This window comes from Triturus cristatus, chromosome 2_2, assembly GCF_964204655.1.
Source record: "Triturus cristatus chromosome 2_2, aTriCri1.1, whole genome shotgun sequence".
Lineage (NCBI taxonomy): Eukaryota > Metazoa > Chordata > Amphibia > Caudata > Salamandridae > Triturus > Triturus cristatus.
The window spans coordinates 1,126,527,004-1,126,540,472 of NC_140582.1; the positions used below are offsets into that span (position 1 = coordinate 1,126,527,004).

Sequence of the window (13,469 nt, forward strand, 5' to 3'; positions counted from 1 at the left end):
CACTGTTTCAGCAGTGTATCTGTGCTGTTTAGCAGTATATCCAGTATTATGCAGTTAACTAGTTTTATTCTAATTATTATTGTTCGTTCTAAAATGTTTTGATATGTTTTAAATGTCGTGGTATGAGTGATTGTTCGATCTTCGTTACTGTGTTTATTGTATTAATTGTGTTCAAGTCCGAAGTAAGAATCAAGTAGCAAGGTTCAAGATGCCGTTATTCTCGAAATTAAGACAGATAAAAACTAGAAAAGGGATACTCGAGGAAGCTGTTCCCATTCCACCTAGGGACACTCCAGGGTACTTTATGTACCATAAACATGGCCTAGATGCCGTATTATATCTTGATTTATGGGTGGACTACACCAAGGATTTAGCAGAGAGTCAGAGATGGCCCGCTGCTGGAACATGGGATGCAGATTGCATCATGAGAGTAGAAGAAGTATTATGGAAAAAGAAAGCCAGACAGTCACAGAAAGATGCCATTGAACTATGGCGTAAGGAATCGCATAGACGCGCAGAGAAAGCGTTCAGAAAGGAAGAGAAAAGTAGAGAGAATTCAGACAAAGCCCGAGAAAACCTATTAATTGACGAAGGTATCCGAGTAAAAACAGAACAAGTAGACAGACAACGAAACACTCTTATGAATGGTATGTATCCTCTTCTGGCCGAGGGTTTGCCTAAAGCCACCCTGGAGGTACCAAAAGATCTGCCACCTCCATTACTCCCGATTAAAGTACATCCCAAGACCGCAAAGTACATTTTCCTTTCTTCCTATTTAGATGATGCCGCCCCCGAATATGCTAATGGTGCGCAGCCACGCACACCACCTGTTGACAACGCTCAACCCCAAGATCATCTGCCCCCACCTCCGCAGCAACAAACTCCTCCTCACGTTCTAAACGTTCCACCAGTTTCTACAGTCCTTCCTGCATCTACACTCTCTACCCTACATCCAACAAATCCTTTTGGAATTGGCACCTCAGGAGGTGCGACAGGAGGTGCGACAGGAGGTTTTTCCACGCCAGCACCTAGGTTGACGTATAGGGATTTAGCACACCAACGTACACCCCAAAGAGCTAATGACAATATATTTAATGAGCCTCTTACAGATTGTAGATATGATCCAGTGCCAGGTAAACACGACAGAATGTTGCTATCATCAGTACGTTTACGACGAGTTTCGACCTATCTAATGACCCTACCAGGAATGATTGGTCATCTAGACAAAATATATCACTTTATCCAAACAGGGCAAGGTCCTGAAAGTATTGGCGAGGCCATGGAATACCAGAAAGTGGACATGCAAAAATTATTGTTACGCTTCTTCATAAACTGCTTGATCAGAAACAGAGATAGGCCTGAGGTAGATCCGGAGGAAATGCAAGTACTTACCAGATGGGGTCAGAATATAGCAGACGGAAAACATGATAAACAGAAGAGTATAGAAGTTATGCACCGAAAGATCAGAAAAGAAGTAGAACAAATACATGAAAGAAGATTAGGGGCAGATAAAACTGAATCCGAGGAAGAGGAGGAGGAACAGTCAGAAATGACCACAGGACAATTAGAATTACCAGCTAGAGAAACGATAGCTTATGTAGGAAAAGGAAGATCCTTCAATAATCCAATACGTCCGATACGCCCAGAATGTAACAGAATTTTTCAAGCAACGATATCAAATCCAAGGACCCCTGAACACTTATTCCAGGCTACTGATAAATTACTTCGAGAACGAAGGGGGTACCATGTGCTCGATTCTATGGATGAACAAGAATTAGCCAGGTCAGCAGTACAATGGGCTGACAGTTCTGAAAAATACAGTGATGATGCGCTAGCACACACGTTTCTGAATCTCACACCAGACGAACGGCGTTTAGCTGGTACATACATGATACAACACCTCCTTATATTATATAAAAACGAACACTCCGATCCTGGTCCCCTACCTGATATACTGATAGAATTACTCACGAATAAATGGAGAGGTATGGGTACCGATCTAATTAAAGAAATTCTAGAATACCGACACAGATATAGTACCTTTTTGTGTCCAGAACATGATCCAGCTCCCTCCATGGAAAGAAAAACGTATTACATAGACAGACAGAATCCCTTACGTGAAGTACACCCAGTTAGGAATGATGATAATACTTTTAGACGCGTGTTTGTGTACACGCCTATAACTAAAATAGAACTATTGGAAATGAAAAAATTAGTGCCCAGCCATGACAAAGATCCAGCAGGTTTTCACCGTGAACTAAAGGACATGTTATTCATGGGTGATTATACCTATCCTGACATTATGAAAATATTGAAAGTATTATTGCCTGCCGGTATTTACGAGAAACTCAAAGAAAAGGAATGGGAGGTGGGAGAACAAAAGATTGATTGGACAGCATTAGAAAACGAAGAAAATGCCCGAACTGCAGGCGTAGGGCTTGGAGACAAAACTAAAGCATTACCAGGATTATTAGTACAAGTATTGCCACGTTTATTAACTACGAAAAAGGAAGACTGGGGAGCAATATCAGCTTGCAAACAGAAACCAGACGAAGACACTAGTGATTTTTATTCCCGATTTGAAAAATGTTTTGGTATTAACAGCGGCCTGAAAGCAAGTAGCGAGTCATATCCACATCTTTTTGTAACAAAACTAGTCGAGAATTCCCTGCCGCAGGTTAAAAACAGAGTATTGAAAGTTGAGAGCACTTGGCAAGCTAACACTCCTTCACAAATGTTACAAATGTTACAGTATCACCAGAATAGGATTAGAGAAGAACAAGACCACGAACAGAGACATATGAAAGACACAAAAATGAAAATGCTCGTCGCCCAGTCTGTTCCGGCTGACAGTCATAAAAAGGGTGCGACACAGTCCAGTAACTCAGCGGTTCCCGTTAAAGGGACATGCAACTATTGTAAACAGCCAGGTCATTATATAAACGATTGTGCAGTTCTGAAACATAATATCTCTACGGGTAAAACCAAGGAGAGACCACGTCCGCCTAGACAGGATCAGATCCAACAACAAGCACCTCAGAATGTACAGCCTATGCAAGCTGCACAACAGACCATAGCGGTACCACAGTCACAGCCTATTGCCGCAACACAAAACACGACACAACAGATGTACCAGTATGCACAAACTGACTATCCAGATTATCAGCGATACACATGAAATAGCCTAGAGAGGGAAGTTGGCGTACCCCTTATTGAGGTTCCCGTAGATCAAGAGGGTCCTTATGTACAGAGTCAAGTATTAGGGAAAGACAGAAAGTTTTTACTTGATACAGGGGCAAGCAGAACAACTATAAGTCACGACGAGGTTCCAGGGGCACCCCTCTCAGGCTCACAAAATGTTTCCCTTGGTTTTTCAGGAAAGCCTACTATTAACGAAGTATCGCAACCGCTTCCTCTTACAGTTGGTCCATTGACACGGACTACAGATTTATTGCTTACTAAATCATGTCCGGAAAACTTGTTAGGTATAAAAACATTGAAAGCTCTAGGAGCTATAATATGTTGTTCTCCGGACGGAGTACGACTATTTTTGCGTGACTTTAAAGGTCACTACGTGTCAAGAGACATGGATCACCGGTTACAGAATCTACCTGCACATTTATGGGCACAAGGCCCCACTGATGTAGGTTGTATGCACATTACACCCTATCGAGTCACACTCAAAGCAGGAGTGGTATTACCACGAATGCGACAATACAAGTTACCTCCAGATGCTGTAGTGGCTTTACTGCAAATCATTGACGAGCTCATTGCACAAGGAGTGGTTGTGGAAACCGACTCCAATGTATGTAATTCTCCTATCATTCCGATTCTTAAACGAACTGATCCAAAAGCACCCCCAGTATATCGATTAGTTATTGATCTGCGCGAATTGAATAAATGCATTGTACCACAATATCCCGTGGTCCCAGATATCTCTTCATTACTGACAGCTATTGATTCTGAAGCAACGTTCTTTACTGTAATTGACCTCAAGAACGCCTTCTTTAGCGTCCCAATCGATCCGGAAAGCCAATATTTGTTCAGATTCTGTTTAAATGGACGAAGCTTCAAATTCGCACGCGCACCTCAAGGATTTACAGAAAGTCCTAGCATCTACAGCCAAGCACTGAAAAGACAACTTGATAGTATCCACATGCCTGTTAACACTGCACTGCTTCAGTATGTCGATGATCTGCTGATCACCGCCCGAAGCGAACCCGAATGTGAAAAAGGATCACTGACGGTTTTACATTTTCTGGCCGACAAGGGGCACAAGGTGTCCCCTTCGAAGCTGCAATTCTGTGTTCAGCAAGTTGTGTACCTTGGGCACTTGCTGTCCAAGGGGGGAAGACAGCTCACACCTGACCGCATCCAGTTAATTGTAAACATGCCACCACCCAAGACACAAAAGGAGGTGCGGGCCTTCACAGGTCTCACTTCGTACTGCAGGCAGTGGATTCCCCAATATGCATTTCTAGCAAAACCACTCATTCAGTTGACAACCCAGGAGGCAGCGACATCGACTGTCCTCCCTTGGACTCCAGAACATACACAAGCTTTTGAAGACTTAAAGAAAGCCTTATGCCAAGCACCTGTTTTAGCGACACCATGTTACAGTAAGCCTTTTACACTTTTTGTTACAGAACGTGAAGGTACTGCCTTGTCAGTACTCACTCAGGAACAAGCAGGTTCACACAAGCCGTGTGCTTACTTTTCTAGCACATTAGATCCCGTAGCTCAGGCTCTTCCTACATGCCTGAAATCAATCGCAGCGACAGCTTTAGCGATCAGACAAAGCGATTCCATAGTATTAGGACATCAATTGACAGTACAAGTACCACACGCAGAAGAGGTTCTCTTGAACCGGACACAGACTCAGCACTTGACTATAGCACGACTGACGGGTTATGAACTAACATTGTTCCAGCCACACATAGAAATCAGACGTTGCAGTACATTAAATCCTGCCACACTTTTGCCATTAAGTGGAACAGACCCACTGGCACATGATTGCATTGAAGTCATTACTATTACGACAAAACCCAGACAAGACTTGACAGATGTCCCATTACCAGATCCAGACCTGACATTTTATGTAGATGGTTCATGTATGAGAACAAGTACAGGAGAGTTAGTGGCCGCTTATGCAGTCACAACAGACACTGAAGTCATTGAAACAAATTGTATTGACACATTATCAGCTCAAGCAGCAGAGCTCATCGCTCTGACACAAGCCTGTATTCAAGCCAGAAATAAAAGAGTCAACATATACACAGATTCACGTTATGCATTCGGAGTTGTACACGACTTCGGAGTCCTTTGGCGAGAGAGAGGTTATTTGACTTCTCACGGTGCCAACATTCAACACGGTCCCCTCATTCAAGCTCTATTAGATGCAATACATCTGCCTACTTCGATATCTATCATGAAGTGCAAGGCCCATACAAAAGTCACCGATATTATTTCCCAGGGTAACAACCTAGCGGACCGAACAGCTAAGCAAACAGTACAGAATCGGACTCATGCAACTGACTTGACAAAGACAATAGTTCCGACACCGACACACTGCATGACAGTTAGGGATCCCGCCCTTGATGTAATTGACATACAGACACATGCTACACCAGAGGAAATAAAGAAATGGACTGAATTAGGAGGGATCCAAACAGATCAGGGATGGATGACGAAGGGAAAATCTATATGGTTTCTCCCCGACTCAATGGTTCAAGTTATCATTAACACAATACATAGTCCAGCACATCTAGGAGAAAAAGCTATGCTAGATAGTATTCAAAACATTTGGTTTAATAAACACTTACGAGATGCAGCCAAACAGAAAGTCCGAACTTGTATGATTTGTTGTCAGTTCAACCCAGGTAAAGGCGTACCTGTAGAGCAGGGTGGATTTCAACCTCCCGATCACCCTTTTGAAGTCCTCCAGATGGATTATATCCAGATGGAACGTTGTCGAGGATTCAAATATGTCCTCGTAGTTGTATGTGCTCTTTCCCGTTGGACGGAGGCATATCCCGTCTCAGATTACACTGCCCCGACTACTGCCAAACAGTTAGTTCGTGAATTCTTCCCACGGTATGGTTTGCCCCGTATCGTGTACTCAGATAATGGCCAACCGTTCTCATCCGAGCTAATGAAACACATTTCATTCTTGTTAGGCTATCAATGGAAATTCCACTGTGTCCGGCATCCCGAGGCAGCAGGTCTCGTGGAACGTCATAACCAGACTCTGAAAATTCAACTTTCTAAAATCTGTAGAGAGAAAGGTGTCGACTGGATAGTAGCCTTACCAGTTGCTCTCTTTTACATGAGAATGGTAGCACATTCTCGCACAGGGCTATCCCCGTACGAGGTGGTCTTCGGTAGGCCACCAAATATGTGGGGGACGCCTATACCTCGTAAAATCACTGATGTTGATTGTAATATGCTGACAGATTACCTTGCTTCCTTGATGTCTGCACTACAATCTTGCCGTTCACAGGTAGCTGCAGCCTTTCCCGACAACACCGAGGTGAAACCCCATGAAGTGGTTCCTGGAGACTTTGTCTTCATAAGAAATTTCGACAGGAGGAGCCCGCTGGAGCCTCGCTGGCAAACGCCGAAACTGGTACTTCTGACCACGAGGACAGCAGTGAAGATTGAGGGTCGCAAGGGTTGGCTACACTCAAGCCATATCAAGAAATTTCATGGACTACCGTCTGATTTGAACTCTCAGCCCTGCCCCCTTCCACAGACTGATTTAAAACTCCCCCTGGTTGAGAAAACCGAATCACAAAACTATAAACTGAAACTAAGGTCTAACAAGTCAGACAATTCGATTGTTTAAGTCCTCTCCTAGGTGAATCGGTTGAATTAGTCTCTGACATGTATCCTCTAGACCGAAATCGAGAGAGAGATAGACAGAAACAGCTCAAGAAACGTGCATATTGTAAATCACTTCATAGTCACTGTATAGTGACATTGTTGATTATGTTTTTCCTAAGTCTTTTGATTATTGCTGCAAGTATACTGTTGCACATGTACTATCCTATTTTCAAGCGTGCTCATTCTGCTTACAATGATACTGCCGAACATTCTTTTAGCGAATTACCTTCACATGAGTTGTCCTACAGATTTGCGCTGCGCAACAACACATTCATTAGTATGTTACATCACTCCCATCAGGCCAGCAATGCTACAAATTGTTGGATATGTGGCCGACTCCCTCCCTATCAGAAATACAAAGGAGTTCTGCCTCTCTTTCCGTATCCATTCACACACAATGGCTCCTGTGTGTGACGCATGGTTTAGTTTGATTAATTCTTTAGATTCAAATTCTGTAGTTTACCAGAGCAGCTGGGTATGGGGAAACGAGAATTTAGTTTTGCTTAAAGCCTGTTACCCTAACAAGGAGGGACTTCCTAAAAGGACAGGAACTGACCTAGAAAATGAAGTATATGGATTAGGTAATTTTACACTCAACCTCATGATTCTGAATGTTGAATCTGAAACTGCACTAGTCTTGCCTGCTATGTCCGTATTACCAGTCAAAGGTGAATTATGTGTAAGAAAGAATGGTTCAGTACACCTGGGTCATAGTAAATGTACTACTGTGATCGAATTCAGTGATAAAGGCAAGTCTACATTTAGAGCTTCCCGTCATTCGTACTTCATATGTGGTCATACCGCATATATCCGTTTACCTCTAGATTGGGATGGTACCTGTTACATTGCATTCCTTCTGCCACCTGTTTTCCTAGCCCCTCCTGATTATCATAGAAATACCCATCTAGTACACAATAGACCCCAGAGAGATATCCCGATTGTTGACTACACTGAAACAGCATGGGAACAATATACAGACTTCAATAAAGGTCTCTTTCCTTACATAGGTGTTGTCTCAAATAGTAAACTGATACGTAGATTAACCAGAACCCTTGAAGCAGTAGTGAATGAAACTACCTCTGCCCTAGGAAACTTAACAGAGAAACAGTCTGCGATGCGGATTGTTGTTCTTCAAAATCGTCTTGTCCTTGACGTCATCCTAGCCGATAGGGGCGGAGCCTGTAGAGTCATCGGATCAAGTTGTTGTGTTTTCATTCCAGAAAACGCGCCATCCGTATATAAAGCCATAACTCGTCTTCACAAGATTGCAAGCCAGATACATCAGAATCCAGGTACCTGGACATGGTCCGGTTGGTTCTGGAGCGTGTTGTCAGCCTGGGGATGGAAAGTCCTATCCTTCCTAGGTATTGGCCTTCTCATAGTATTCAGTTGTTGCCTGTGTCTACAATGTGGACCAGCGATTTGCGGCCTGTGTGCCACATCATGTATTCCACGTTCAAGTTCTCATTCAAAATCCCGGAAGAAGAAAGAAGAGCAAATGATGTTACATGAACAGATTGATGGTTTCCTGAGGATCGATATCTCATGAAGGGTCCGTAGGGGACAAGGAGGGAATGAGGAAATATGAATTTTTATGGTCAATTGTGTCCCCTATCTTAGACCCCAACGGCTCCATGTACATGCTACAAGTACATGTATGTTCCCTCCACTTCAAGCTATGAAGACGCAAATACATATGCGTCCAACGTTAACATGTCCTCTTTCAGATCTGCCATGAATGGGTCAGATATTCCGTTCCTAAGTATGCCTTGCCACCGTCTTTATATGGTATACTTTTCACGTTTTCCAGCTCTGGCAAGGTAGGCCCTGAATTCTGCCATCGAGCTTTTCCTGCTTCTGCCTCTGAATGCTCCAGCCTGGACCTGCATCTGTATCCATGACCTTTGTCTTACTTCCTGCGCGGCTAACGGTGCCTGGCCCGGCCTGTTGCCTGCCAAGACTGTATTCAGCCTTCAAGTTATCTGCTCCGCTCCTCGAGAAATGCATTCCTGTCTAGTAGTTTAGGTAAACATCCTTCCAGCTACAGAGCAAAGGGCCCGGTCTTACTGTCTCCGAGCAAGTAATTCATGACTTCTGTTGCCATGGTAGGCCCATGCCCCTCGCATCGCATGTAGACACATAGACGCTTATACACGCACTAGTAGTCAGTATAGAATAGCCTCTGCCTGAGAGACCTTCCCTTCCAGATAATATAGTTCCTTAAAACACAAGATATTAGATACGATTTGGGATTAGGTTGTTCTGACATCCCAGACTTCTGTCTCCTCATGTAGGGCTAAATGTCAAGTCCCCTTCACCCTCTAGTTACACGTCAATCACACGTCATGCGGCTGCGCGCGCATCTCTGCCATGTATTTCTGCTGACATTGCAGGATTCTCTTATGGATCCACCCACTTGTGTCATCATCATAATGACGTTTCTAGTACATGCCTTTATGCACGCCTATTGTAACGCCTTTTTCATTACGTATGTGTATTCTTATCTCTCTTCTCAGCTGTAACGCCTTCTGCATATGTCTTTACTGTAATGCATTTACTATAAATATGATAACCTGTCAATAATGTATTGCCTATCCCTTCCCGAACCTTAGTGGTGACGGAACCCGATTGCCTGGTTCGAACCATAATTCCTTTGTAAGGAATAAATTCCCTTTTTATAACCTCAAATACCACGGATTCTGCCTCTTATTTTTACTGAGTTATTCTTATTGAATTTTACCGCATAAATTAAGTCTAGGTAATTAAATTTACCACACCCTAGTTACTTGTGCACTTGCATGCCCCTATGCCAAGTACAGAATAGAGTATGCCATCTCTAAAGCAACTGACATACATTTTCAGAAAAAACATAAAGCCTCTGTTTCAGCTATTGAGACAACTGCAGAAGCAAGTAGAGATTCAGTCACTCACCAGACCATGCAGCAGACTCAAAGGTAGTTGCAGTAAAGCCGACTGTATTGCCTAACGCAGGCACTGATGTATTTCTGTAGCCACTTACAAACACATTTAGGCTGCCATAGAGGTGTTATACAAGGCAGTTACATACCAGCACATTAAACATCTCATGGCACTTATAGAGGTGTACTCCTACACTCCCTGAGATATGTAGGCAAGTACTGACACAACCTTCTCGACCATGTACAGAAATAGTCCTTCAAGCATGGGTGATGGCTACTAGTGCAGACCCTGTCTGTGCTCTCACTGCAAGCTTCGCTTAGCATGTTATAGGTCTTTCTTTAGTGTCAAAGCCAATCAATAACTCATACACCCAGTCATTGACTCACTCAGACACTCATGCACCCACTTAGACATCTACACAGTCAGAAACTCAAGTAGACATTGATACACACACTAACATAGTTAGTGAGACACCTAGGCAGGTAGTCCCAGACCCAGTCAGACAAACACGCACCCAGTCATATACCCACTTAGGCACTCTTGCACTCACTCACATACTCAATTTCAAAGGTTACAGGTATGAAATTGAATTTAAAAATCCTTAGAAATTCACTGAAAAAAACAAACGTTACGGGGATGTTATAGCTAGGAAATAGAATTTAAAAAACCTTAAAAATCCACTGAAAAATAGAAAGGTCACAGGGACGTTATTGTTAGAAAATAGAATTTAAAAAATGTATATAATCACTGAAAAAAACAAAGGTTACAGGGACGTGATATTTAAGCTTACATTTCACTCACACAAAACCAGTAAAATTCAGCAGTTATAGTTACCTAAGCTAACTGTAACTTACACCCCCGTAATGCACTGCTTATGACCTCACATATTACATTACTAATGGCATGGTTAATGACACCACTGATGACATCTCAAATAACATCACTGATCACATCATTCAGTGAGTGTGAGTGTTTTCTAAAAGATTCTGAGTGTTAAAGATAGATACTAAGATACTATAAAACTTTAAAAAAAGTATACTTTATGTTCTACTAAAGAGTAATACAATTTGTAACACATATTATGTGAGTGGTTGCGCGACAGTATTATCCATGTGTGAGTAGGTGTCCGAGTGACTCTATGGGTGTGTGAGTGTTTGTATGAGTGAGTGATTGGCTGTGTGAATGTCTATATGACTGAGTGACTGACAGTGTGGGTGAGTGAGTGGGTGTGTCAGTAATGTATGGGTGAATAAGTGGTTAAGTGGGAGGCTGAATAGGTGAGTGATGGGGTGTGTGAATGGCTGCATGGGTGAGTGAGTGAGTGCATACCTGGTGTATGGATGAGTGTGTGGGTGTGTGATTGACTGTGGGTGAGTGAGTATATATGAGAGTAGTTGTATGGGTGAGTGTGTGCTTGTGTCAGTGACTGTATAAGTGAATGAGTACATGTGTTAGTATCTATTCTATATGAGTAAGTGAGCTGGTGTGTGATTAATGGTATGGGCAAGTCATTGGCTGTATGAGTGACTGTGTGGGTGAGTGAGTAGGCATGTGAGTAGCTATATGGGTGACTGACTAAATGTCTGAGTGGCTGGATAGGTGTATGAGTGGGTATGTTAGTATCTGTATGGCTGGATGTATTAATGGCTGTGTTGGTGAGTGAATGGTTGCATGAGTGGCTGTTTGGGGGAGTAAGTGTTTATGTGAGTGGCTGTATTAGTGAGTGGATGTGTGGGTTGCTCTATTAGTGAGCGTGTGAGTCAGCTCTTGTTTGAGTCTGTGAATTGGCTTGTGAGTGGTTGTGTCGGAGAGGGTATATGTGAGGTTGCTTAGGGGTGTGAATAGGAGGGTGAGTGGTTCTGTGGATTATTTCATCAGTGATGTCATTGATGTCATCAGTGATATCACTGACCATGTCATGAGTGATGTAATATGTGAGGTTATAAGCAGGGCATTGCAGGGGCAGAAGTTATAGTTAGCTCAGGGACCTATAACTGCTGAATTTCACTGCCTAAGACTCGAAACTCAGTCCTAGGTTGTAACAAAAAATGCCCAAAAAGGCATAAGGGCTGGGTAGGGACCTCTTAGGTCTAGTAGTGGGCCAAATACATTATGCTTTTTTAAATTGTGCCACAAATTCACAGAGGATCTGCAAATTAGTGTCATTTAAAAAAAAAAACACTGGCCTTTCAGCCCCACCCCCAGGTGATCTTGGGTTCAAAGGGGAGGCACTGGTTATGTTTAAGGAGAAAGAGGCCCGAGGACTTCATATCCTGGAGCCTACATTTTATTGAAGGGGAAGGGGCAGGGATAACTATACCCGCACCCCCACCATGCACTGCTAATTACCACACATTTTACATCACTCATGACATTTTCCATGACATCCTAATAATATCACTGCAACATTTGCAATGACATTTTTCATGAGAAAACTGGGCATGGGAGGTGCACAAGGTATAGTTATGTTAGCGCATAAGATATAATAACTTGAGATAACTATAACTGGTGTATTTATGTGGTTTTTAGATGTTTCTTGTTACTGAACATTTCACTTCACTATAACACTACTTGAACCTTTGTTTATTTCATTGAATTGAATTTCTAGGCTTTTTTTTAACATAAAATAATATTTTATTACCATATGATAAGCCAACCCTTAGTCGAACACACTTGCTGTACCCAGCTCTGACCTCAACCCTGCCATTGATGGCCCATCCAGGCACACCTAATCCCGCTATTGTGTGGCTGTTAGGGAGGAATAAACAAAGTCCACCTGTCAGATATTCTCAGTCATATGACCCCGGAACAGGCTGCACAAACCAATTAGTTAGGATAGGAGTATACTAACATTCTAAAAATGTCAAAATTGTAACCTAAACTCTGACTGTACCATTAAATAGGATTTCTAATTACAATTTCTGAGACACCAAAAATGTAATGTCTACCAGTTCGCAACACACAGTTAGCAGTTATTAAATATAATAAGGCAACCCAATGTTATCCTATGGGAGAGGTAGACCTCATAGTAGTGAAATAAGAATTTAGGATTATTCCCCTACAAGGACATGTCCAATCTTTTAAATGTAATGCACCGTGCCCTATGGGCTAAGTAATACTTACCCTAGGGGTGACTTATTTGTAATAAAAGGGGAGCTTAGGGCTTGGCAAGTGGGTTACATTAGCAAGTTGAATTGGCAGTTTAAAACTGCATTCTGTCTGCAATGGTAGACCTGGGACATGTGTTGAGGGGTCACTTAAGTGGGTGGCCCACTAACATCGTTGAATTGATATGTCCTGGGTATATGGGGGCCACTTTACTAGGGACCTATAAGTACATTAAACATACCCATCAGGTGTAAGACCATTTTACTATGTTTTCTGGAGAGAGCACAAGCACTTTAGCACTGGTTAGCAGTGTTTAAATGCACCGAGTCCTAAATCCAGTACAAACAATTAAGCAACAAATGAGATTGAAGGCAAGATGTTTGAGTGAAGACAACCCTAACTGACAAGTCTAACAGGATTCAAACAATCAAATAGAAAGATGACAGATTCCAAGATTCAATTAAGACTGCCACAAGACTATGATGCAGTTTTTTCCACAATCTGCTTAATTTCAAATGTCCCTGAATTTGCACAGTTCTGCATTTCATCTATGCAGCACC

The 13,469-nt window shown here is 42.5% G+C and overlaps 1 protein-coding gene across 3 annotated transcripts in view; it reads right to left on the reverse strand.

Annotated features, from left to right (window-relative positions):
- The window catches only part of CTNNA2 (catenin alpha 2), a 3,048,772-nt gene that overhangs the window by 2,272,139 nt on the left and 763,164 nt on the right, over positions 1–13,469 (reverse strand). The gene's annotated exons all lie outside the window — the stretch shown is intronic.